This window comes from Orcinus orca, chromosome 17 (genome assembly GCF_937001465.1).
Source record: "Orcinus orca chromosome 17, mOrcOrc1.1, whole genome shotgun sequence".
In the NCBI taxonomy this organism is placed as follows: Eukaryota; Metazoa; Chordata; class Mammalia; order Artiodactyla; family Delphinidae; genus Orcinus; species Orcinus orca.
In genome coordinates this window covers 3,136,734-3,162,524 of record NC_064575.1, presented here as the reverse complement: position 1 = coordinate 3,162,524, position 25,791 = coordinate 3,136,734, and the positions used below count along the sequence as shown (strand labels likewise).

The following is a 25,791-nucleotide window of genomic DNA, read 5'->3' as shown; positions in this document are numbered from 1 at the left end:
CAGAAGACCTAAACAGACGTTTCTCCAAAGAAGATATACAGATTGCCAACAAACACATGAAAGGATGCTCAACATCACTAATCATTAGAGAAATGCAAATCAAAACTACAATGAGGTATCACCTCACACCGGTCAGAATGGCCGTCATCAAAAAGTCTACAAACAGTAAATGCTGGAGAGGGTGTGGAGAAAAGGGAACCTTCCTGCACTGTTGGTGGGAATGTAAATTGATACAGCCACTATGGAGAACAGTATGGAGGGTCCTTAAAAAACTAAAAATAGAACTACCATATGACCCAGCAATCCCACTACTTGGCATATAACCTGAGAAAACCATAATTCAAAACGAGTCATGTACCACAATGTTCACTGCAGCTCTATTTACAATAGCCAGGACATGGAAGCAACCTAAGTGTCCATTGACAGACGAATGGATAAAGAAGATGTGGGACATATATACAATGGAATATTACTCAGCCATAAACAGAAATGAAATTGAGTTATATGTAGTGAGGTGGATGGACCTAGAGTCTGTCATACAGAGTGAAGCTAGTCAGAAAGAGAAAAACAAATACCGTATGCTAACACATATATATGGTATCTTAAAAAAAAAAAAAAAGCTTCTGAAGAACCTAGGGGCAGGACAGGAATAAAGATGCAGACATAGAGAATGGACTTGAGGACATGGGGAGGGGGAAGGGTAAGCTGGGACGAAGCGGGAGAGTGGCATGGACATATGTACACCACCAAATGTAAAATAGCTAGCTAGTGGGAAGCAGCCGCATAGCACAGGGAGATCAGCTCGGTGCTTTGTGACCACCTAGAGGGGTGGGATAGGGAGGGAAGGAGGGAGACGCAAGAGGTAGGAGATATGGGGATATATGTATATGTATAGCTGATTCACTTTGTTATACAGCAGAAACTAACACACCATTGTAAAGCAATTATGCTCCAATAAAGATATTAAAAGAAGAAAAAACTGCTGTGTGCAAGACTGACCTAAGTACTTATTGTGTCCAGGTGTGTGTGTGTGTGTCCAGGTATGTGTGTGTGTGTGTGTATAAAAGAATGTGTAAGAGATGCTACTTTCTATCTTTGAAGAGTTTGTAATACAGGAAGAGAGGAATCATAGCTTTAATATAAGGCAGATGTGATGAATCCTGTAAGAAAAATTAAAAATGTTTCATGTGGTTGCCAGGAGTGATGTATTGCTTTGGTTTGGAGAAATGGGGAAGAGAATCACAGAGGAAAAGATGAGACTTGAGGTCTGTGTAGCTTTTCCACAGGGCCTTTTCTCAGTCTTTAGTCACCTGGTAGCCTCCCTCGCTCCCCCCGTGTGACTGCTCTTATCACCTGACCGCCCACATCCCTGTTGCTGGATGGGGCAGGTACCTGTCAGTCCTCACCTAACAGACTTCACAGCATTGGTTGTTCTTAACCAGCCCTGCTCTCCCTGAGGATGACCCGTTCTCTGCTTTGACTGATCCTGGCGGGATGAGACCTTTCCCACCCACTCAGGAGAGAGGGAGCCACCGTGCTCGGGTGGAAGAGCCACCGTGTGGTCTCCCACACCCACCCTCAGGATCATCTTGCAAAGATGCGCCTATTAAACATGGCGCCTGCAAAGAATGCATCAACTAGACACGGGCCACCATGGAACCCACAGAGAGGACCACACCAAGCCGGCATCGCAGCTGATGACGGGTCACCACCGGTCCGTGGGGAAGGAAGCAGACGGTGGTCTCAGCATCCGCCTGCATCTTTTGTGACAGTGTCCTCCACACGGGCCGCACCTTGAGGTCATGCCTCTCCTCACTTCCTCTTTCTCCCACTTCACAAAACAGGAAGAATCTGAGATCTTGGTCTTGGCGAAGCTCTTTTCATCAAAGTTCCATGAACCCGTGTGGGGTTTTCTGCGTCTTAACTAGATTGCTGTTGAGTGAATGTGACATTAGAAACAGTATTTTGGTCAATCCTGGGATGTTCTGAATTCAGATACACTGCAGAGTGGGGCAGCGTGAGAATGCCACGTTTTATTTTGTGCCTTCATCTTTCATGTCCTGACTGCTGAGAGCAGTGCTTCCCTCTTTAGGGAGAGCTCCCTGAGAGCCTGGCTTGGGAGTCTCGTTACAGATTGAGGCCATGGCATTCTATCCATCCAGATACAAGCTCACGGCCAAGCTGCAGGTCTTACTCGAAGTGTCCGCGGAATCAGGTAGTAAAGGTTTGTGAAGAGCATCCTGGGAAGCATCATCCGTTCCCAGACAAACCCTCCACACTTCAGGAACGAGACAGACCCCTCTCATTGGCCCGTTTCGTGGACCATGTTGCAGTTCCCAGGATGGTAGCATTTCAAGGAGGAAGAGGTGAAAAGATTCGTGTTTACTTCTGGCAGATAAATGCTACATGTTTGCAAAAAAAAGGCATATCCAGCAGATACCTAATTGTTTTACATTTTCACAAACTTTTATTCAGACTCAAAGGGCAAAAAAACTATTTTCCTTCACGCTTGCCAGATTGTTGAAGGCCGGGAGTACATTGTACTTAATAACAATCACTAATATGTCTTTTGTAAGCTCCATACCTGCTAGCCACACAGTAGAATCTCTTCTTTTTGCTGTTTATTTCCAAAGAGAAGATTATCTTATACTGTTACAAGCAGAGAATTTTAAGCATGAATAGAGACGAAATATCCCCCATACCCAATCAATACCCTGAAGGTCAGAAAACCAGTTTAATTTACTTAACAGTTAATTCGTGATATAGTTAAAATCTTGGCATGCTGTTGTCATCCTGTCAAATTCATGATTCTAAATTTAACCATTTAAAATTATTAACTATTGTTCATTTATTTCTATACAGTAATTCGTATTTTCTCTACATGAGTCGTGTTTTTTTAAGGCAGACAGACACAACCAAGAATATTGAAGTTTAGTATGAAGCTGTATGTTTTAGTTTATAGTCAATGGGAAAAGTCCTAAAATATTCAATATTCAGTTTTATACATTTTGTTTTCACTCCAGTCGTATATCAACTTGGTAAACTAGGTATTTCTAAGTTAAAGACGATCAAGTTTAATGAGCAGCATTTGGAAGTCTAGGAAGAGCCTTTTTTTTTTTTTTCTGGCCGTGCCACGCAGCTTGTGGAATCTTAGTTCCCCAACCAGGGACAGAACCCAGGCCCTCGGCAGTGAGAGTGCCGGGTCTTAACCACTGGACCGCCAGGGAATTCTGAAAAAGCCCATTTTTGAAATGCCTTCCCCACATTGAGAAAGAGGATTGACTTGGTAACAAATCAAAGTCAAGTTGATTTTCACATCTTTGCTGTCAACACGACTGAAACAGGACCTAAGTGAATTGTCAGCCAATAGATCGTTTCAAATAGTTTTTTCAAGCTAAGTCAGTGTGTGCTTTTTTTGAAGGGCCATATAAGTCAGAAGCAGTTCAAACAATTCAGTGACAGTGCTATAAGAAAACTCCTTCCTCTCCCATGTACTCATTATGGGCACAGTTACTTCTTAACACTGAGGGCCATGTGAATGACAAACAGGTGTACAGTTAAAACTTACCTCTGTCTTATTTTAGCAATCAATAATCTTCATGAATGAATACATGAAAAGACCCAACATTTAACCCCATTAATATAATAAAAATTTACCCGTTCATGTTTAGTAATTATTAAAATTTGTAAGACATTGATGTGAATAACTCAATCCAGGAGACATTGCTTTTTTATATTTGGAAAACAAGACTGCTAAGAAATTAGAAAGAATATCTACCTATCCATTTATCTTTATCTATCTTGCAGAAAACTGATCGCTAAAAACTTTTAGGCATAAGAATATATTTAAATAGGGTACATTTCTGTGGAGGGAAAGACTGTAAATGTGAATTTCAGAGGAAAGAGAATGATATAAATTTTCTGTTAAACAATAGGACTTGTTTTCCGTAAGTCCCTTTCGTGTGTAAACAAAGAAAGCTTGTGTGTGATTCTGGCTTCTCAGTATATTCTTCTGCTTCTTCAATAAGACCTACACCAAGGGAACCATTTAGGGATTATTTTAATATTTGTATGCAGCCTGTGGACAGGCACAGATCCTTCCTGAATTTTAAAGCTAGGATTCTGGTTCCTAGCCTTCCAAATAAAGAGCATTGTCTTTTAGGGTGCTCTCTTAATAAACTCTAGTTTTATCTGGATGAATTGCATGTTATAGTTTTTGTGAGTAGTCTCACCCCATGTTTCCAACAGATAATATTCATACCAACCTCATGGAGCTTCAGGGCAAGTCTTTTTTTTTTTTTTTTTTTTTTGCGTTACGCGGGCCTCTCACTGCTGTGGCCTCTCCCATTGCGGAGCACAGGCTCCGGACGCGCAGGCTCAGCAGCCGTGGCTCACGGGCCCAGCCGCGCCACGGCATGTGGGATCTTCCCGGACCGGGGCATGAACCCATGTCCCCTGCATCGGCAGGCGGACTCTCAACCACTGCGCCACCAGGGAAGCCCAAGTCTTATTTTTATCTCCTTTTATAGTACAAGTGATGAAACTAGAGAGAGACATGTTCTCAGTTATGGAAATTCTTAACGTGATTCTCAACTCTAACATATAGTTTATAATTGATAAGTTTTACTTATAGCGTTATTATATTTTTAACTCTATAATAACCCCAGGGATGGTAGAAATCCGAGAACAAAACATTATCAGAGAAAATTACTTGAAGTTGAGGTTGTTACCCATATGAAAACAGAGAAGCGAGCAGATTAGCCTGCTTTGTTTTCCCTCCGGGGAGGCTGCCTTGCACCAGCATCAAACCGTCCAGCCCTCCGGGGACCATATCGCTGCCCCTGTGCCCAGCCTGGTGCCTCAGGTTGCAGGGGAACCTTGCTGCTTTGACATCTCTGGAGCACAGTATTTTTGTTCTTTCTCAGCTCAGCAAACTAGAAGTAGGTTTGAATTCTCTGTTCCCTGAGGTGTCAGCTTCTTCAAGGTAATAGGCATTTAAGCAGCTTATCAAGTTTAAAAATAAAACTGTGCAGTTAAAAATAATTAAGATGGTAAATTTTACATTATATGTATTATCATAATAAGAAAAATATAGATGCTAATCCCTTCTTACACGATACAGTTAAGTCCTAGTTTTCTGTGTCAAGGCCGCAGTGCCCTGGTGTCGATTGCTCAATCTATTTGTGAGGTTATGGTTCCTCCCCACTAGGACTAGTTGTGGTTCTGAGCCTGAAGGCCAGCAGCTGCAAGGGGTCCTGTAGGGCAGATAATCCACAGCATCAGAACTGAGCATGTGTCAGAATGGGCTTGACCATGATGTCATTTTTGTTAAATTAATTAATTAATTAATTTTTGGCTGCATTGGGTCTTTGTTGCTGCACGCAGGCTTTCTCTAGTTGTGGCGAGCGAGGGCTACTCTTTGTTGCGGTGCGTTGGCTTCTCATTGCGGTGGCTTCTCTTGTTGTGGAGCATGGGCTCTAGGCACATGGGCTCAGTAGTTGTGGCTTGAGGGCTTCAGTAGTTGTGGCACATGGGCTCAGTAGTTGTGGCTCGCGGGCTCTAGAGCGCAGGCTCAGTAGTTGTGGTGCATGGGCTTAGTTGCTCCGTGGCATGTGGGATCTTCCCGGACCAGGACTCGAACCCGTGTCCCCTGCATGGGCAGGTGGATTCTTACGCACTGCGCCACCCGGGAAGACCCCGTGATGTAATTTCAGAAGCTCCAAATGAGGTCACTTTGGGCCACTACAACAAAATACCATATTTCTTGTAAACAGTAGAAATGTATTGCTCACAGTTCTGGAGGCTGGAAGTCAAGGTCAGGGTGGCAGCGTGGCCGGGTGAGAGCCCTCTTCTGGGTTGCCAACTCCTGATCTCTTGCTGTGTCCTCACCTGAAGGAAAGGGCAGGGGAGCTCTGTCTCTTTTATAAGAACACTAATCCCATTCATGGGGGCTCCACCCTCATGACCTAATAACCTCCCAAGGCCCCCCCTCCCAATATCATCACCTCTGGGGCTTGGGATTCAACAGATGAATTTGGAACTAGGGGGCACAAACATTCAGACCGTAGCAAGATGGAGCCTGGAGTGGGGCTTTCAGAAATAGACTGACCTGAGTCTCCCCACGGCACCCCACAGGCTGTGTGACCTTGGGTTACGGAAATTTATTAGATATTTGTTTTCTCTCCTATAACTTGTGTCACGGTAATAGTACTTACCTCAGAGGGCGGTTGTGAGAATCAGTGTGCACGCTGCCATGGTAAGTGGGCCGCCACCATGACCTCAATCCTGGGGCCCTTCTGACTGCTCTCTGGCGTTTTGGAACTGCCACCACATTTGGAAATCAACCAGCTTGCAGTGTAGATTGACACTAAGATATCAGTGCTGTGTATGGGATTAAGGCCTGAGAATAGGACGATTATACTAAAGATAATATATGAAATATATTCACTTATTCATTAAAACATTTAGTGAATGTCTGCTAAATGCCAGACTCTGATAGACAATCAAACCACGATCTGTAGATTGAACTCTTGTTGGGTTTTTGGTCTTGTTAACGATGCTGAGAGAAGCATGGTGTAATAAGGTGCATCTCTGAATGAGGAGATAGGATGTATTTGGCATGCCCCGGGGAGGGTATGAATTCTCTTGCAGAGAGCATGCATTAGACAGTTATTTTTCCAGTTTTCTTGCTGTGTCATTAAACGTACCTGGGGCAAATCATTTGACATTCTCAGGGTTCACCTTTCTCTCGCACGATGAGAAGCTGATTCAGACTTGGGTTGCTGATTGTTCCGCTGTGAGGATGGGACGGGGGTGGTGGTAGGTGAAGAGCTGCGGCACCTAAGGTCACTTGGAGGACAGGAACTCAGGGTGCCAGTTCTGCATTTTTGAAAGAACTTGACTTAGTTCCGGCTTGAGACCTTCTGCTGATGGCAGAAAGTTGAATGCAGGCTTAGTCAGCTGATTTAGGCTTTTCTCAGTCAGTTCCGGGTTTCTTTCCTCTTTTTCTCCTCGGAGCTGCAGCTGCCTGGGCAGAGCCCTGGTGTTGGTGTCGGCCCTTGGTCATCTCTGTCTGGCGTCTGCTGGAATGTCCTGTCTCTGTCCAGCATCTCAAACAGCCACGCCGTGTCCCCTTGGTCCTGATGAGAAGGCTGCCCCAGCCTCCGCCCTTGCTGAGTCCAGTGGTGGAGGCCCAGTTTTGGTGCTAATTCATTCTTCACTGCTTCGCACACACCTCCCCTCTTGGGGTGAGAGGGGGGCTGTGAGAAGCTTAGGTGCTTTCCCTACCTCTCGGGGGCTGTGGACGTGGGGACAGGGACCCTCTCTGGCCTCAGCAGTGTCTCCCCTCTCCCCCCGCCCTGATTTTTCTTCCGCAAAGTGTGGAATCTTTGTTATTTAATCTCTCTTCATCTGTGATGCCTAAGTCTGCTGTTTACCTGCCACACCTAATTTAAGGCAAATCTTCACATTTAGTAAAGACAAAGAATCTGTGGCTCTGAATCAGAGCTTTTCAATGTTTTGTGGTTTCAGAGACCCCTGTAAGAATGTCATGAATTTCATGAATCTTCAAACCAGAAAAATGCAAAGAAAATGCACACACTCATGACTGGGTGTTTGGTGGACTCTCTGAAGCTGAGGCTTTCATGTCCTTGATGCCAGCTGCTGGCCTTGCATCAGGCAGAAATTCCATTACCCGAATTTCCAGAACAGAAAAGACTCTAAAGTAGAATGTACTAAAAACAGCACATTCGAATCCCAGAGCTTAGAACAGAAAGTAATAGGAAAGACTTCAGGTGCCTTTACTTCAACCGTGAAGAAACTGGGGCCCCCAGACAATGGGCGATTGGCCCGGGTCACTCAGACGCTGCGGGTGAGGATGCAGATGTGTGAGCTCCTGTCACTGTCACATGTGCTGATGTGTGCTACTGAGCCTGCAGTGGGGAGCAACCTGGTCTCTGGTCAGACAGTGGGGCTGGACTGTCACGAACTAGGTCACCTGGACTGGGTATGAGCCTAGCCAGCCTGTAGGTTTTCTCTTCTGAGAGAAATACAACTGAAAACAAACCAACCAACTAACCAACATAACTAACTAACCAAATAACTAACCAACCAACTAGCCAACCAGCTAACTAACTTCCTAACCAACCAAATAACTAGCCAACTAGCCAGCCAGCCAACTAGCCACCAGCTAACTAACCAACGAACTAACTAAATAAGTAGCAATAAGTTTTCAAGATCTTTAAAAATACTTCCCTGGCGGCACAGTGGTTAAGCATCTGCCTGCCAATGGAGGGGACACGGGTTCGAGCCCTGGTCCCGGAAGATCCTACATGCCGTGGAGCAGCTAAGCCCGTGTGCCACAACTGCTGAGCCTGCACTCTAGAGCCTGCGAGCCACAACTACTGAGCCCATGCACCACAACTACTGAAGCCCATGCACCACAACTACTGAGCCCACGAGCCACAACTACCGAAGCCCATGCACCTAGAGCCTGTGCTCAGCAACAAGAGAAGCCACTGCAATGAGAAGCCCGCGCACTGCAACGAAGAGTAGACCCCGCTCGCCGCAACTAGAGAGAGCTTGTGCGCGGCAACGAACACCCAACACTGCCAAAAACAAACAAGTAAATATTTTTAAAAATACAGGGCTAAAAGTAAGATATAAAGTTATAAAAGTAATACATATAATAATGTAAAAAAAAGTATTAAAAAATACTGACACCCTTGGATTCTGTCACTCCATTTATAGGAGTCTATTTTAAGGAAATCATAACTGATGCAGAGATTCATCATAGCTATTCATGGAGTAGCTATTCTAATGGTTTTAAAAAATCTAAGTCATTAATGGGGAAGTTAATACATCAGTCAGGAGACATCTATGCACTAGGGTACCACATAGACACTCATAACTTGTTGAAGAATTCTTAATGATACAAGGCAACTTTTCATGATATTTTAGGTAAAAAAATAAGAATAAAAATATAGATTATAATTTCAATTATGTGAGTTGATACATGCCTATATACATATATTTATTAAAAAACAAGTTCAGATTTGCGTTGTATTTAAAATTTGGATCTGCTATGATCACAATTTACTTATATAACTTACGTTACGAAGAAAGAAACCTTAACAAATGATTTTTCGTAACTCTAAGAAAGCTTTTACATTTTATACTGTTATTTGGGTCAATTAAAACAAAGCCCATTTTGTCAAAGTTGAATTTGCTACCACATGTTTGGTTAGAAACTTAAGTTTTGGTAACATCCATGCAATAAATAAATAAAATTTCTCACAACAAGTAGAACAGTATTAGTCTCAAGACCAAAGGTTTTTATAACAATTAACCATTTTGATTAGACTATAAGCTCACAGGAGTATTTACTGTCAGTGAGTTACTCCATTTCATGGAAACTCAAGAATACAAAGTAAACCTGACTTCAGAGTCTTCACCTGTCTTGGCCCATCGTGGGAGGATCTACTGCTCTGTCCCCCGGAGCTCGCTCTTCTCTTTAAACTGGGCGGACTGCTCGGCCAGGAAATCCCCAAGGCTATAAAGCGCCCCCTTAATTGCTTCTGGAACTTAAAACATAAACGGGGCATAGTGGACGGGGGGAATCAGACAGCACGGGGCAGGAGGTGCTGGAGGTCAGGGGCCGGTAGAGCTGGGAGAGATGCACACGCAGGAGGTGGGGAAAGGAGGCTGTTCATTGGCTGGGGCTCAACCTGCTTGGCTCTCGTGGTGGGTGGTCCTTAGGTGTTGAGGCATTTACAGGCTGAGGTTTTGGTTCGCTTTCCTCTGCTGCTAAGGCGCTAGAGCCTCCTTAGTCCGATGGCCTCCTTGTTGAGTTAATTTACAGCTTTTAATGATGGTTTTAATTAAGGCTGAAAAGAGTATTGGAGCGTATACCTGCCTCTGTAGACACATCTGCGTCCCTCCCAACTTTACCTACACACTGCCTCCTGGATCCAGGGCTTCTCTTGACGCCCAAGCCCACCCCCTCGGTCCCATGCAGGGGGAGGCCAGGTGGAGGGGCTGGGGTGCTGCCCCTGCTGCATAGGGGCCAGTCCCAAAGCTGACCTGGCCCCAGCCTGGCCCCCAGAGCTTCCTCCTGGTGCCTCTCTGGCTTCTCTCCGGGCACAATCCTGGTTCCCTCAGTTCTCCTACTAGACTCCTCAGAGTCACAGCATTTCCTCCAAGAGGCCTCCCTGGCCCCAGTCTTGCTGGCCTTTCCCCAAGGCTGCAAGCTCTTGAAAGCAGAGAGGGTGTCTGACTCACGGCCCTGCACCCAGCCCCTCAGCAGCGCTGGGTAAACAGAGGTGATCGATTTGCGTGTGAACGATTTACCCCAGAAGTGGAATGACTTTCCCTAAAAGAAGCCTATGGAAGAGTCGATGGCCACGTTCCACAGCATTTACTCTGTTGGTAGAGGGGGGAGGGATTCCTGGACCCAACTCCTGGCTGAACCTCAGGGAGGTCCTGGCGGGGTTGGTCCCTGTAGAGACGGGGGCTCCAACGTGCAGTGAGGGGCACCAGGCTGTGCCGAGCTGCCTCAGTGGCCCCCAGCCCTTGGCCTTGGAGAACAGGCAGTGTTCAGCTGTCGAATGGCAGAGACTAAGCCATGAAGGGAAGGGACACTTGGGGATGAAATCGGCCTCGTTTTTAAGTGTCAAGAGGTCGGCGATGAATTGCTTTCTTCCCTCCTCAAGCAGGAGGGCTGGGAGGGCCTGCGGTGGGTGGGCAGACCTCCTACGAAGGATGATACTTGGCACTGTGCTTCCTGGGGCTGAACACTTTTTGGAGGTGCAGTTTTCCATCAGTAGAATGGGGTCAGTAATGCCTATTTGATTGTGTTGTTATGAAGATGAAATGAGATCATGAATTTGGATTATTACAGGTCCTGACACAGAGTTGGTGCTCAATTGCTAACTCCAATAAGCAATTGTCTCCTTGTAAGAGAGAGGCTCGCCAAGTTGGATGACCTTTCACAACTCTCACGTACAATTCAGTTTAGAATCAGGTTTGGGAACCATTATCTGAAGCACTCGTGGGTCTGTAATGGTCCATCCTATGCTTGCTCGTGACCTACATTTTCAAGCTGAGTGATTGTTTTCCTAGTTATCTGCGAACATCCGCTCTTTCAGTACCACTTGGCCATTACCGTGGCTACGCTAATTTCGGTGAATAAAACATAGATGGTTTCTTTTTAAATTTTCCATGAATGCAGATGGATTTCTGGACTCGAATATCATGGCCTCGTTTTGGTCACTGATTTGTGGGTGGAGGTCGTGAGATGTCATTTCCAATAGCAGGTTTGTGTTTTTCTGGAAGCTTTACCCCATAGACAAAGTCTCTGCTCTTCCTTTCAGGGAAGGGGACAATGGAAATGACACTCTGTGCTCTCGCTTGCTGGCTTTTATGTGCACATCTGGACAAATTGAAAGCAGAGCAGAAAGCAGCAGTCTCTTACACGTTTCAAAGGTGCGGGGAAGATAAACACCATTTGAATTGTCAAGTCACTCTTCACAATAGAGGAAGAGAAATTGTGAGCAGCATAGAAGGAAAACTGGGGCAAACAGACAAAAGAGCGTGGTGAGGCCGGGTCGTGGCCCTGCCCTTCAGGTTTTCACGTGAGAGACGGGAGGACGGACAAAAGTGGAGGGAAAGGCCGCAGGTTCTGGGCTGAATTCCGTGGTTCTGGCTTGGGACTCTTGACTAGTGACGACTCCCTGTTCTTCAGTTTCACAGATAAGCAAACTCATCAAGACAAATTATTTGTGCTGGTAAATAATACAGATAATCAAGGCCAATCAGTAAGCACACATTATATTTTAGTAATAATTTCTAGCGTAAATGAGATTGCACCCTCACACGCATGCTTGGCACTGGCGGATCCAGCTGGCGGTCCATTTACCTGCTCTCTTAAACAGGGCAAGGGGGTGACCCCAGACCAGCGGTCGGAGGGCCGGAGGTGTGGATTGGTGTGTCCTACCCAGTTCGGCAGGTGCCACTGTAGTTAAGAGATTAGGTAAAGTTGGGGTATGTGGGGGGCATGGGAGATGGATCACAAAAGCCAGGGAATGGAGTCTAAATGGATCTTTAAAAAAAGGCCAGGGAACTGTGTAGAAAATTCAGCTTTTGAAGCTAAGAGTCTGGGAATCAGGGAAGAGAGCCGGGACAGCTGGGATCAGGAATTGCCCCTGGGGTTTGCTGTGGGCTCCCAGCAGGGGGTGGTGAGTGGTTAAAAGGCCAAGGCAGAAACTTCTGCAGGCTCGCGATCATGGTCTCCTGGCCCGCTGGGTGGGGCTGACCGGCTATGCTGTCCGTGCTCTGTGCAGGGGTTTCCTTACTGGTCCCCCAGGGGGCACACTCTGGAGCATTCGTGGGCACCAGTGAGGCGTCCTGCTCCCCCCTGTTCACGGTCCTACAGCGGCTGGCATTTTACTTGCATCAGCCCCAGTGACGTTGCCCAGAGAGCTGGTTCCCCACCGTCCTCGCCACACCGTGCCTCATCACATTTTTTGTTCTTTGTCAAAGTGGGCTGCGGAGCAAGTCAGCTTGGGCCTGAGTCCTGGACCTGCCACTCGCGAGCTCTGTGACCTTGGGCAAGTGACTTAACATCTCTGTGCCACTGTTTCTGCTTCTATAAAATGGTGAGAGTAAGGGTACCCAACTCACAGGGCTGTGATTAGGAACATGCGCCACAATATTTACATGACCTCGGATAAAGCTCGTGTTAAATAAATCCCATCCATTAGTGCTTGATGACTCTGCCAGTTTTCCGACTCTTTGAAGTGTAACCAACCACACAACATCCTCAGTAATCCGACACTTGCAGCGCGCATGGCGTGTGAGGGTCCCGGGCTGAAAAATCTGAGGCCTTGACCTAGGAGGTAAGACTTCGTTCTTTTTTCATTCAGCCCCACACGACGCAGCGCTGAATTCCCATCAGCCATTGGTTTGGTCCTCGGCTTTCTTTCTTTTTTTAAAGTAAGAAAACAATATTTATTCATTCATTCACTCACTCAATGAACATATAAGTGCCTACCATCTGAGGGATGGTATGGTCTGGAATCTAAAATTAAATGATGTAGTCTGTACCCTCAAGAGTTTTTAAGATAGTCAATAAATAAGTGATTAAAATGCGTTGTGGCAAAGGTTAGTAGGAGGCACTCTTAACCTTTGTCATGGAAGGGGTATAAGGCAGGGGATCGGGAAGGGCCTCCGAGAGGAGCTGCTGTCTGAATGGGATGCAGGGAGAGGTACTGCTGGTACTTCACTATGGCTGCAGTGCCAGTGTGGAAAGATGGGGCGGAGCTGAGCGTGGAGCGTAGAGCAGAGGTCGTGTGAAAGCTCTGCCTCTGCTCTGAGACCCATGTCAACCCCGTGAAAGATTTAAGGAAGTCGGTCTCCTGCTTTCAAGCCCACAGCGACAATCTGTCTCCACGAGGGAGATGCCCTGCTTCCTCCTGTGATCGTTCATTCTAATCTCATTGGCTGGCTTGGATTCTCCGCTGCTAGGCAACACTTACTTTCTCTGTGTCCTTTTTGTCCTTCCCATCCAGCTGGGTAGGGAGCTCAGGAGCTCCGCAGCCAGCAAAGTTCACAAAGGCAAATAAAAGAGAGAACAGGGAGGGGGAGGGGAGTGAGCTGTCCCGGCCCCGCTGGGAGGCCCTGAGCTTCTGACCATCCAGGCAGCAACCCGCTGGGTCAGGCAGCTGCCCATCACCCTGGCGATGCTCAGGGCTGTCCAGAGCCCCGCTCTGTCCCTGCTGCCACCTCCTCTCCTGTTCTGGGACTCAGTGTGAGCCTTCCTGGTGCGGCAGGATGGGCTGGAAGTCCCTAGAATTTGCCCAGTAGAATATGTGGTAAAGGTTATTTGAAGAGCGTGTAAAAAGTTTTTGGGCCCAGGAGCTGGTGTGGCCTCAGCTCAGCTTGTTTTCTTCCGGTTCTGCCGAAGCTCTGAGCCAGCCCTGCTCCAGGCTGGGCTCCCCAGGCTTCTCCACCTGCAGGGGGGCCGGCTCCACCCACCTCCTTCCACAGCATCCGTGGGACTGCTTTCTCTGCAGGAAGAGGCTGCTTGGAGGTTCTAATTGTTCTAACGTTTGTTTTCTGTAAAGCACAGGGGAGGCCCCTATCAGGAGCCACCCAAGGGCACTCCCTCAGCACTCTTTGTTCCTGGCCAGATGGGTTTACACCCCCAGGCTGACCTTGTTCACGGAGGGAGCACTGCCTGACCCATCCCACTCAGCTGTGAATCCAGAGGCCGGAAAGGTCCTCTGTCCCACTGCCAAGAGGAGGCACAGGTGTTCTCTGCCTTTCCAATCATGTGGCTGAAGTTCTGGGAACCAAGGGAACCCCTTTACCTGCCTGGGTCTGGTGTCTGCCTCTCTGTCTCTCTCTTATGTTTTTGAACTGTAAACAGATTTGTTTCTCAAATATTAGATACTTAAAAAAATTTACATATACTTTAGAGATACAGGTACTATCGCAATAATGATAATAATCACACCACCCGGATACTCGCCACCCCCCACTTCCCCTCCAGCTAAGGAAGGTGCATCACCAGCCCTTGCAGGACTCCTGAGTCTCCCTGCGGCCCCTCCCCTCCCTCGCCTTTGCGGTGACCGGGATCTTGAATAGTATGTTTAGCATCCCTTGCCTCTCTTCCTGGTTTACTTCAGGTGAATCCCTAATCGGTTTATTCAGTTTTCCACGCTCTTACATTTTTTATAAATAGAGTCACATGGTAAGAATTCTCCTGCAGCGTATTTTTCAAATGGTAGTCTTTTCCAAAGATTCATCCACGTTGATGAGCATAACTGCTGCGTTCCTTCCTTTTTAGCCTCTGCTATGTGAGGACGCCCTGGTGGGTGAACCGCAGTGTGCTTACCTTTCCTCATTGGGCTTTGGGTGTGGCTGTGGTTTCCTGCCCTTTCAGCCAGTGTGGCCATAGACTTTACCTCCAGAACTCGGGGGCACAGGGCAGCAGTTTCCCCCAGGTGGCAGTTCTCAAACTTTCTGTTCTAGGACCCTTCACATTCTTAAAAACTATCGATGGAAGGGCTTTTGTTTGGATGGGTTATATCTATTGATGTTTAATATATCAAAAATTAGCAGTGAGGACTTCCCTGGCGGTCCAGTGGTTAAGACTTTGCCTTCCAATGCAGTGGGCGCAGGTTCGATCCCTGGTTGGGGAGCTAAGATCCCACATGCCTCGCGGCCAAAAAACCAAAACATAAAACAGAAACAATATTGTAATAAATTCAATAAAGGCTTTGAAAATGGTCCACGTCAAAAAAAATCTTTAAAAAAATAAAATGTGGCTTCTAGAAAATTTAAAGTTACGTATGTTTCTACTAGCATCATATTTCTACTGGAAGGCACTCCTCCAGAAAACAGCACCATCTAATTACTTATTAGGTTTTGAAACACACCCATTAAAATGGATTAAAAATTCCCCTGTTTGCTTTTCCAGTTTTTCTTAGCTTACTGAGACATTTGACAAAGTTGCCTGCTCAAGGAAGGCCATTCCTGTATGAAAAATCAGTTACACATTTTCAGATTATAAGCCAGTGAGGGCTCTTTCTAAGATTCAAGCCTCTCAATTATTCAAAATTCATCTAATTTTTTTTTGCCCTCTCTCTAACTTTACCAATGTGCACTTGCTCAACATAGATAAAGTGTAAATGTTTCCTTTGGTGGAGTTTATTCATACAAAATCAGAAATAGAGTTGTGGCTTCAACCCAGTTCCAAAACTGCTCAGTTATACTTTACGTGCTTTCTGTTTGCCATCTGGTGAGGTTCATTGAGGCTGCTTTTGAGTTGTGTTTGAATGCCCCTGCTTTTTTTTTTTTTTTCTGCCTAGGACTTATCTTGAGATGGGCAAAAAGAGAAATTAAAATCTACAAGTGATAAGTAAATTTGGGAACCATATAACCAAGAACAGAAGAGGCTGCTCATAAGATTCTTGCCAATGTAACCTGGCATTTGGACTTCATTTCTGTCTGCCACTCAGAAGGCGCCATGGACGTTGCTGGGGAGGTTTCTGAAGCTGTGCTGAGCTCAGGCACGAAGGCACAGTAGGGACAAGGTGTGCATTTAAAACGTGAGCCTGTTTGCCCTTCCTCTGCAAGCAGTTGTCTTCACGGTTCCTGTGCAGAAGACTCACTACCTGTAGTCGGTGGTAGATCAGATGTTTGGAGGCTTTTAGCTCGTCTTTCGGTTTTCAGGATATTATTTCAATTATATACAGCGATTCCTTAAGAAAAGGGCCAGGGAGAGGAAGTGTGTGTAAAACGCGTACATTCATGAATGGAGTCATAGGTTAAGGAGCTCAAAGTGTACTCTTGAAGTTGACGCTATAGGGGATGTGGAGCTCTCTTGGTTTTTCGGTGTCTAAGAGTTAAAGGAGCCACGTCAGAGCTACAGTAAACCCTCTCAGACTGAAGACACGGCTTTCACCCTCGTGGTTACAGCTGGTGCTGCTTGTCCTGCGGGGGGCTCTCAGCGAGTGTGGGAGCCCAGGTGAGATCATTATCTGTGCTTGTGCATGACCATTGCACGTGTCTCAGGCCGCTCAGGAGGTGGCTGATGGAGGCCTGTCTGGATGCTTCTGGGACACCACTTGGTCTAGGGCCCCTCTTCTCCTGTCTCTCAGCATGGCTGCCGCATCCAGAAAGTGACTCTTAGGGAATATTGATTTCTTGGAAGAGGACCTGGTGATCCAAGGGAGGACTGTTTTAAACAAGGGCTTGGGCCTTGACCACGTTTGTCATAAACAGGGCAGACATGGATCTGGGGAGACCAGGAGAGCAGGAAACTTGGATATGATGTGAAGGGGGACCCGGCAGCAAATGAGAAAAAGAGTGAAGCTGTCTCTTCCATTAAATCTGGGATCATTCATCCTCCAATACCTGTCATGTCCTGTTTCAAAGACCTTCCCACATGAAGATTTATCACTCTTCTAGAAGCCGAATGGAGTGTTCCAAGTGATTGCACGGTAACAGTGTGAGGGACATGCCTATTTACTCAGGCATGCAAGGTATGCCCTCTGAAATGCAGGGGTTTGTTTCTAATCGTTTCTCTCTTTCTCTCCCTTTTCTGTACTTTCACACCCAGAACCTCCCAGTTTAAAGGGACATTGGGTGAGCTGCCCATTATTTAAATCATCCTCTCCACGGCAAAGCCCTTGAGTGATTTGGGGTTGGGAGGAGATAAGACAAAGAGTCCATCAATTTCTTATTTGCACATAGTGTCTTGACACGTTAATAAACCAATCCAGAATGACTAATCATAATCTTTTCATGTTATAAAGTATATATCTCATAGCTGTAGTCATTAATGCCAGATGAAATGAGGGCTAAATGGGGATTTTAGCCGTAATCCCATTGTACAGTTCCTCAGGGATATACATTATACTTTAATAAGCCAGTAACTTATGAGAATTTGTCATTGTAGTCAATTCTGGTGTAGTATTATTGCTTTAGAGAAAATCCAGTTCTAAAAATCTTATTTCCCATTCACACATCGGCAAATATGTTTAGACTTATTGCTTTTATTCTCAGATTTGGTTATCACATTTTAATTATTACCTTTATTAGCCCTCTCCCTAAAAACATGTGCTTTATATGTATCTCGGTATCTCTCTCCTTGAACTCTTCAGCCCTTGGGAGTGACCTTCCTCTTTAATATCTAAACAAAATAATTGAGCCTTATCTAACATGACTGCAGCAAGTCCCGTCCTGAAGTCCTAAAGTGTGTCTCTGAAGGTTCTGGGTTATGGTTATGTTTTCTCCTGGTTGTTACTTATTCCCTTTTACTGCAAGTGACTTCTAGCTGTTTGCCTTCCATCTCTGGCCACGCGTGATGTCGCTGTCTCTGTGAATCCCTCAATCCATTTTATCCCCGCCCCAAATGCTGAACTGGTCCCATCCCCTTAGTCCACAAAACAGAGCAGGTGAGTATAAGGCTGGTGCGAAGGCTGGGAGGTGACAGAGCTCAGTTATAACCTGGAACAGGAGATGGTTTATACCTCACAACCCTTCCCCACCGACTCCCCCTTCCCTCGAACGCCTCCTCGGGGGTGGCAGGGGTGGGTGACAAGTCTCCTAACCATGCCGTCTCCCCACAGACCACCAGGACCCCAGACTCCCTGATTACAGGCCTGTCAGTGGGAACCCGAAATCTCTCACCTCATAGCCATCCCTCCAGAGATGCAGTCCACCACCACAGAGGTAATTTTTTCCATATTTAATCGTAATAAAATGAACACGGTTGGAAGCATCTGCATTTGGATTACTTCACCAACGTTCAAGACCAGCCCATACCTGTGTGAGCAAAACTGCTTATAAAAACGGTCCCTCCCAGGACAGAGATAAAGTCTCCCCAGGGATAGATTTCAGCTTCCAGCCTGGATCCATAAATGACTGGCGTTTTAAAAGTAGCACATTTTGGAGGGTTATCTACCTGTTTATCTATCTACCTACCTACCCGTCCACGTAGTGAAGCACAGCTATATATACGTAGTAAGGATATACCTATGATGGTGGACATCTTTGACGGCAGAGTGTCAGTATCCACTAACAGTGTGGAATGTATCTTTTGCTTATGCCAAGAAGTGTTGCATAAACTACATATGGCTTGGGATTAAAGCTTAAATAGTGAACGTTGAAGTTAACTTGGATAGTAGTGATTTTTTGAAAAATAAAAGGTTGTTTTTTTTTTAAAAAAAAATCTAAATCCTCCATTTTCTGGCTCTAAACTATGAATCGTCTCACTACTGGACCTCATCTTTTTCATCAACAACCTAAAAGTTGACTTTCTTTTGGAGGCTATTTCATAAGGAAATCAAATCTCCCTTCACAAGAGTTACTAAATCTGGTGACTTGCAAAGAACAATGGGACAACATTGACGTGTCCTTATCTGCCAGTTCCATGCCCCCCCCCCACTGAATGAATCCTGCAGCCTTGTGGCAATTTAAATCCATGCTTCAAGAAAGATGACGGGTCTCCATTTTTGGGTACTCAGGAAGCTTTGTTAATAGTTACAGCTGCAAACTTTTCAAGGTGGAAGACCTTTAGTTATTTTTTCTTGCATATAAAATTTATATGAGAATAAAAGTGTAATTTGCTATTTTCTCTGGCTGCTTAGCACATTCTTCTAGAATCTTGGTGGGAGAATACATATATACATACATGTGTGTATACACAGGGAGGAGAGAGAAAGAGAGAGAGAGAGGGACGGAGAGTGAGAGGAAGTGAGAGGGAGGAGGTGGGAACCATTATTTTAAGGAATTGGCTCTGTGATTGCAGAGGTTGGCAAGCTCAAAATTCACAGACCGGCTAGAGATTCAGGTAAGAGTTGGTGTTACAGTCTGGAGCCCAAAGTCTACAAACTTCAGCAGGATTTCTCTGTTGCAGTCTGGAGACAGAATTCCCTGTTCCTTAGGGAACCGCTGTCTTTTCGTTGAAGACCTTCAACTGATTGGATGAGGCCCACCATTATGGAGGTTAATCTTCTTCACTCAGTATCTATTGATGTAAATGTTAATCTTATCTAGGGACTTCCCTGGCGGTCCAGTGGTTAAGACTTCGCCTTCCAATGCAGGGGGCACAGGTTCGATCCCTGGTCGGGGAGCTAAGGTCCCACCTGCCTCATGGCCAAAAAACCAAAACGTAAAACAGAAGCAATATTGTAACAAATTCAATAAGGACTTTAAAATGGTCCACATCAAAAAAAAAATCTTAAAAAAAAAGTTAATCACATCTAAAAATACCTGCAAAGCAACAACTAGATTGATGTTTGACCAAACAACTTGGCACTGTTGCCTGGGCCAGGTTGACAAACAAAATTAAGCATCACAATGACTTCAGCTCTCTCCATCACAAGCACGTGGGCCACTATTTGTTTCAGAATTTGGTGTCCCAAAGAAGCAGGGTCAACAGGATGTCTTCCTGGTGAGGACAGCAGCATGGGCAGTGCCACTCCCAAGGATAGCTGTGGCAGGTTCCCAGCAGAGGGTCGCGAGCCTGTTGTGCAGATGGCAGCTGGGCAGGCAGTGGCCGTGGGGAGGTGTCCACAGGGACAGTTGGTGGCCTAACTTTGAACTGTTTCGCTGTGTAACCTCAGCCACTGGTTCTCCAGCCCCCAAGAGTTACTTTGAACAACTCAATATCATTTAGTAAATTCCTGCTGAATTAGTCAAAGTTTATTTCTGTAATTTCCAACTGATTCAGGAGGTCATACAAAAGTGAGCCTGTAAATTGTGATGTATTGAATTTGCTTCTACGGGTGTCTCTTTGGGTATTGGGCAAGGAAGGCATTTCAGAGGCATCCTGGTGTCTTGGGGAAGAACGCATAGATAAAGACAGATGTGTGAGCTGACAGAGGTGTAGCCGAGAGCCACACACAGGGGGTCTGTGCGGTCATGGGGCAGACAGCCCAGGCCGCTGGGAGCGATTGATGATTGAAGTGTAAAAGCAGGAGTCTGGTCTCCGATTCGAGGCACACTCGAGGGTTATACAACCTCTTGATGCAGGACAGACCACCTCCTACATTGAGAGTAAGTTTTGCATTTCAACAGAAGCAGTGGAGAGGAAATTCCAGCATGTAGCAGTTTATGTGGTGCTGGCTTCTGCACGAAGCAGATGTGATTTCTGACTGAAAAGTCCAGAGGGAGGGAGGGAGGGAGGGAGAGAGAGAGGCTCTTTTAAAATCTGTAAGCTGGACGCTTTCAGTGCCCTTGAAGCATCCAAGGTCATTCTCTCCTCCTGCAGATACATTTTCTCTTGGTTTTGCTCTAGTCACAATAGTCGTTTAGCTGCTTGCCTTCAAGTGCTCACGTGGCCCTGATATTCTGGCTGTGAGCTTTTCCATCTTTTGTGAGTTTATCAGAGTTCACAAGGTTAATTATTTCTTCAGAGGCCAGAGAGAGGACAACGGGAGCCGATAGCAGGAGAATAATTGTAATGCTCGGAACGGCGCGGCGCTTTGCATTTCATGTAACTCTGCGATAAATTTTGCTCCCTCTTCCTCCCAGTTTCTGCAGTGGACTTCATTTTTCTCACGTGGAGTCACCCAGAGAAAGTGCTAGCTGTCTAGCTCTACGTGGTAACATAATCACATATTAAAATGAAAACTTGTGGACCCTGAGCTTGGCTGACGTGTGTCCTGTCTCACATAGGATTGATAATTGACCTAGACAGAATTTAGCTTGTTTCTGTTGGACACAGAAAACATCAAGAAACAGTAAACGCTGAAAACCAGATAAGTCAAACTCAGAAGAACGAGAACAACAGGGCTGAAACGTAGTATGTCAACGAGGAACCTCTGCGAGTGGATAGCCAAGCCGGAGGACAGCGTTTCAACCAGTTACTATGAAAACAGGGAAATCACCACCGCCATGCCAGGCCGTGTTTCAGGTCCAGACGGGGCGGGAGGGCGGTGCTGTCCTGGCAGGTGGACGCAGGGGGCAGCTGTGCTTTTGCTGAGACGTGGCGAGGGATGGAAGCAGTGGGGGGCGCACAGCAGAGCGGCTGAAATACGGACACAGAGGGATAAGAAGGAAGCAGGCTGGGAGGGCATTCAGAGACTGGATTAAGTCAAGGGAAGGGGTCAGCAGCCTGGAGCTTGCAGTGAGGCCATCAGGTGGGTGGGCAGGAGATAATGGGAGGAATACCAGTGCAGGAGAAGCCCACACAGAGCCAGGTATGGTCCAGCTTACGGCTTCAAGCGGTGACAAGCCTCAGGCCCCTTCACGGGCGTGGAGGTGAAGGGGAGGAAGGGCAAAGGGCGCGGGAAGTAGGAGGCTGGTGTTCTGAGGGGCGGCTTGTGGGGTGGCCGGCCTCACGCACACGTGCACGTCAGCAGGATGATGGGTGGGGTAGGGTGTCTCGGTCTTTGGGGTGGAACCAGCAGTGGTATCGCCGAAGGGCAGGAACCTAAAAGAAACGGGGCTTTTCACTTGAGTGCGGGCAGCCGGAACCGGGAGAGGGGTGGGGCCAAAGGGACCCAGAGTTGCGCCTGCCCCTGAGGTTTACGGGGCCGGGGAGCCCAAGCAGGAGTGATTCGAGGGCTTCTCAGCTGCTGTGAAGCTCAGGATGGCTGGGTCCAGCAGAGACAAGGGGTGGATGGGAGAATCCGGAGGAGAGATCTGCTGCAGTTTACTTGCCATGGAGCAGGGAGGGGCTCAATGGAAAGGTCTTGGAGAAAAGGGGGGAAGGCTGAGTTAAGAGCAGAAGATTCAGGATTTCCGAGACCTGTGGCAAACCCTAGGCCAGCGGATGCCGCCAGGGATCACAGCGGTTGCATACATGTGCACCACGCAGTGATGGTTAACTTTACGTTTACTTAGCCAGGCTGTGGTTCCCAGTTCTTGGTCAAACATCGGTCTAGATGTCACGCAAACTTATTTTTGATGAGACTAACATTTAAATCAGTAGCTTTTGTGTAAAACGGATGACCCTTCATCGCGAGGGCGGGCGTCAGTCTGTCAGCTGAAGGCCTGAAGAGCAAAGGCAGAGGCCCTGAGGAAGAGGGAATTCTGCCAGCGAATGGCCTTTGGGCTGAGCTGCAGCATCGTCACTTTCCTGCATCTCCAGCCAGCTGGCCTGCCTTATAGATGTCAGACTTAGATCTTGTGCTCTCCTGAGTCAATTCCTTAAAGCCTCTCTTGCTCTGTCTCTCCTGTCCCTCTCTCTTCACACTCACACACACCCCCCCCCACACACTCACCTCTCTCTATATGTAAACCTTTATATATAAATACATCCTATAGTTTCTGTTTTTCTTTGAGACTACTACACATGCTTACTATTTTCCAGTCATTTTTAAAAAATAAATTTATTTTATTTATTTTTGGCTGTGTTGGGTCTTCGTTGCTGTGCGTGGGCTTTCTCTAGTTGCAGCGAGCGGGGGCTGCTCTTCGTGCGGTGCGTGGGCTTCTCATTGCAGTGGCTTCTCGTTGCAAAGCATGGGCTCTAGGCGCGCGGGCTTCAGTAGTTGTGGCTCGCGGGCTCTAGAGCACAGGCTCAGTAGTTGTGTCTCGCGGGCTCTAGAGCACAGGCTCCGTAGTTGTGGCTTGTGGGCTCTAGAGCGCAGGCTCAGTAGTTGTGGTGCACGGGCTTAGTTGCTCCGCGGCATGTGGGAACTTCCTGGACCGGGGCTCCAACCTGTGTCCCCTGCATTGGCAGGTGGATTCTTAACCACTGTGCCACCAGGGAAGCCCTTTCCTGTCATTTTTTAAGAGCTTTTCATTTACTAACTCATCTTACTTTCACAGGGATCTGAAATCTTCCGGGACGGGTGGTGAGTCGGAGGACACAGGCCTCCTTGGAAGGGTTAGAGCATCCTGGGATGAGCTTGCCTCGGATGAATTCCTGGCCTGGGGTTCAGCCACTCAGATTACTCAGAGGTCCAAGTCCCTGGGCAAAAATCACATTGTGCATCCAGTTATACGCATCTCCTTTCTCTTCTTTCAAAGAGCTGTGAGTCTGGCGCTGTGATTAACATTTTATGTGTGAAGACACAGCGGCTCAAAGTTTTCACATGAATGGATCCTGGTTTAGGTAACAAGGCAGACTGAACGGGTGCTGATCAATTATGCTCTGCTCTCCTGCCCAGCTTCTTTTTTTCCCCTTGTGGCAAATAATGTAAAAGTTACCATTTTCACCATTTTTAAGTATACATTTCTCCATATGTGCCTATGGAGTGATATTGAATATATGGTGATGTTGAATTGTTTCTTTGGAAATATAAAAATGTCTCCTAACATTAAAAAGAACTTAATAACGTAAAATAGGATTTGAAAGTCCAGGCAGTAATTGTATGAGAAATCAGTAATGTCCGGGACTGTTATTAAGCAGTTAAACCAGGTTATTGGTTAGAGCCTGTGTTTGGTGTTTAAACATTGCAGGTGAACACGTGACTATATTTACATTGCCTCTGCTTCTGTAAGTGTAATGAAGAGTTGATTTCCTCATGGCAAGCGCAATGAGGTAGACAAGCCACTTGCTCTTCTAGAAGACATCAATTCATCAGCATGTATACTATTCGGAAATGCTTAAAAGACATGAATTCATGTCAGCCACAGTGAGTGTTGTCTTCTCGTCGACTTGGGCTTACTGACTGCCAGGTGGTGAAGAGGTTTCAACTCCTGCGTCAACTTTAATTGGTTGGTAAAGGCTGCCTGGAGTACTGTATTGAATGGGCTTTTGAGACTGGCACTGCCCATTCAATCTCACGTATTTAACTGAGCACCTACTGTGTGCAGGCAGCACGTTAGATACTGAGGATGGGATGGCAGATGAGACATCCCAGTTCCTGCCTCAGAGAATTGAGAGCCTCGCAAGGAAGACAGTGAACCTGGTGACTGCGATGGGGATGGCGAAACTGGGAGGATGGTGTGGGCACAGGTGAAGCAGCCACCTGGGCGGGGGGGTCTTGGGCAGCTTCCTGTAGGAGGCGGTGGTTGACGGTTTGTGTGGGGTGGAGGGGAGACGGACAGAGGGCGTTTGCACTGGGCAAGGCAGGAGGAAGAACGTACCGTGTTCTCTACACGATTTAACTGCTTTAGAGGCAGCCTTCTAACCACTTAGGCGAGTTTTCAAGGTGTGTAACGTGGTTTGAAGGCGTCTTGTAATGACCTCTGTCAGTCAGCCAAAGTGGGAATCCGGGATAATAAAAAATCAATAGCAGGAGAAGCTGGATCACTCGCACACTGCTGGTGGGGGTGTGCAATGGTGGGGGCCCCCCGGAAGATACTTCGGCAGCTTCGTAACAAACTAAGCACGCAGCTACCACCCGACCCAGCAATTGCACTCCTGGGCTTTTTTGGCAAAGACGTGAAAACTTAATTTTACACCAAAGCCTGTACATAAATGTTTATAGCAGCTTTATTTGTAGAGGCCCAAACTGGAACCCTGCCTGGGTGTCCTTCAACAGGGGATTGGATAAGTGCACTGTGGTACAGCCACCCCGCGGAATACTACCCCCACGAGGAAAAGGAGCAAAGTACCGATGCACTCAGCAACCTGGAGGAACCTCCAGGGAATTACGGTGAGCAAAAATTCCCATCTCCAAAGGTTACATATGGAACATGTTTGAAATGGCAGAATTTTAGAAATGGAAACCAGATTCGTGGTTGCCGCAGGAAGGGATTGTGGATGGCTAGAAAGGGTAATGTGAGGGATGCTTGCAAAGTTGGAACCGTTTGGCATCTTGACTATGGCAGTGGAAACACAAACTGACCTCGATGATACAGTTGTATGGGACTTGATACACACACAGCAAGCAGATAAAACTGGGGAGATCTGAATAAGGCTGTGGAGTCTATCAATGTCAAGATACTGGTTGTGATACTGTGCTGTAGTCTTATAAAATGTTACTACTGAGGAAACGATAAGGGGGATGAAGGGTTCTTCTGCATTATTGCCCACAACTGCACACAAATATATTCCCTAAAAAAAGGAAAGAAAAAGACACAAGACCTATAGCTCAACAACGCAACGTTCAGAAGTCAATAAATAGTATTCCACAAAGTCCAGACGGGTGAGAAAAATGTAGATGGAGCAAGGGAATCCCAAGGGGAGGGCTGGGAGGGAATCCCTCACGTGGTGAATAAAGGATCAGAGGGTTTGCTTCACAATTATTCTTTAAACTGTGATTCGGCTATGTGCTTGTCGGCGTGTATGTTACATTCAGCGACAAAAAGAAAAGGAAACAGAAGGGAAATGTAGTCTTTTTGGCTTAAGTTAGCAGTCAATATCTTCAGTACTGTCTTGCCCTGGTC

General features: G+C 46.6%; 1 protein-coding gene across 2 annotated transcripts in view; it reads left to right on the top strand.

The window, feature by feature from the left end:
* Positions 1-25,791, top strand: part of ATP6V1H (ATPase H+ transporting V1 subunit H) — a 136,023-nt gene that overhangs the window by 107,289 nt on the left and 2,943 nt on the right. Inside the window, exons 18-19 of one of the 2 annotated variants that reach the window (XR_007472727.1) lie at positions 18,135-18,237; positions 24,906-25,058. The gene's annotated coding sequence lies outside the window, so the exon portion shown is untranslated. Of the gene's footprint in view, positions 1-16,785; positions 16,809-18,134; positions 18,238-24,905; positions 25,059-25,791 lie in introns of those variants that run through there. The other variant, XR_007472729.1, reaches the window with a different exon arrangement.